Source organism: Etheostoma cragini, unplaced genomic scaffold (assembly GCF_013103735.1).
Source record: "Etheostoma cragini isolate CJK2018 unplaced genomic scaffold, CSU_Ecrag_1.0 ScbMSFa_1523, whole genome shotgun sequence".
NCBI classification, from domain to species: Eukaryota; Metazoa; Chordata; class Actinopteri; order Perciformes; family Percidae; genus Etheostoma; species Etheostoma cragini.
In genome coordinates, this window is record NW_023265587.1 from 556,850 (window position 1) to 558,534 (window position 1,685).

At 48.0% G+C, this 1,685-nt stretch overlaps 1 protein-coding gene across 1 annotated transcript in view; it reads left to right on the top strand.

Annotated features, from left to right (window-relative positions):
* sbf1 (SET binding factor 1) overlaps positions 1-1,685 on the top strand; it is a 68,074-nt gene that overhangs the window by 66,018 nt on the left and 371 nt on the right. The window lies entirely within an intron of this gene.

Genomic DNA, 1,685 nt, shown 5'->3' on the forward strand with positions numbered 1-1,685 from the left:
AGGAAGCAGTCACATAAACACACAACCTGAGAAGATGAGTGTAACACACTGCACTACGGACAACCTACACCCAGACTCTAGCCTTAGATCAGGGAACAGGGGGCCAAAGTGACTCAAATACACAACCCTATTGGTAGGTGACGCCTACCCCTTAGAGTCTAGGGGTGTCAGACGCATTGAGGACCAGACATGTTACGATTGACATGCTTCTGCACATACTGCATGTCTCATAGAGCCCTCAACAGCAGCAAAGTCCCCTACAGAGTTTAGCAAATCAAGCAAAACGGCGACTCAAAGTCAAACTCAAGGTCGAAAACCGGCCAAATTCTGCGGCCAGTGTTGCGGGATTGGGCCTTTTGAGAACCTAAACGGATACTCGGACCGGATCAAAGTCTGTGGGGGGCCGGATCTTGCCCGTGGGCCTCGAGTTTGACACCTGTGCCAGAGGTCTAACGTGAGGGTTTCTCCATCAGGATACACAGACAAACGTGTTTTCAACTGAGTCCAACTGTCATTTATTCTTTATCACAGCTGGAGACGGCTTCCTGAGCAGTCCTCCGAGTCTATTTATCTGCACATGGCTCTCAGTTAATGATATCACTTCTCTTTGGTTACGAGATCTCAGAAAAGTCTAAAGAAAAGCCTCGGCTCCATGGCGTCAAACGGCTCCAGCTTAAATATATTCATCTAATTATCACAGAGAAGCAGCAGCTCCTTGTTTCTGATAATGCCCTAAAACGGGACATTTCTCCAGAATTAGTAATATACGAGTCTCTAGTCTCTAGTCTAATAACGAGTCAAAGGGACAGCTTGGATCTTTAGCGGGAGGCTGTAGAAGGAACCGGTCCACAGGCAGTGTATTAGCAGTGTTTAAAGGGGTTAGCGACGAACCAAAACATCGATCTAAGCAGCGGTAGAACCACAACTCCCGGGTTCTGCCACCTGAAATGACTGTTTTTGTCAAAGGAGTCTGGCTTTGACGAGAGAGAGATACGGACAGACCGGCTCTGGTCCCCCTTTAGGAAGGACTGCCTGACAGCCACCGGCTCCTCCTCTAGTCGGGGTTCCCACCACTAAAAAATGGCAGTCCCATAAACACACTGCACTATGGACGACCTACACCCAGACTCTAGCCTTAGATCAGGGAATGTGGGGCAGTCCACTCTCAGACTCCTTTGACTAAAACAGTCCCGGCAGATCCCGGGAGTTGGTCTTTGCCATTGCGGGACTTTGGTTGGTTGCTAAACACCAACCTACCGATCTAAGCGGCAGTAGAACACCAATTCCTGTGATCCGCTACGTAAAAACGACTGTTTTTGTCAGAGGAGTCTGGGGGGTTTCAAGAGGGAGATGCATAGATCGGCTCTGGTCCCCCTTTACTACTACTACTACTCCTCCTCTAGTCAGGAGACCAGCACGGAAAAGAATTAATCACATTAATGTCGGCTAACTCCCAATTAATGGCCCCTTTTTATCTATTCTTAATGTCTATTATTAGCTATAAACTAGCGCTATAAGCTAGCGCTATAAGCTAGCGCTAAAAGCTAGCGGGAGATTTGAAATTGGACTAGGTCTAAGTTTCCAACCGAGCCGCCCAACTCCAACTGTAGTTGAAGATGTTTTTCAAACATGCATTATAAGACCTCCTCGTTGCTTAGTCCTGGCGGGGTACCAGGCTTGCAATG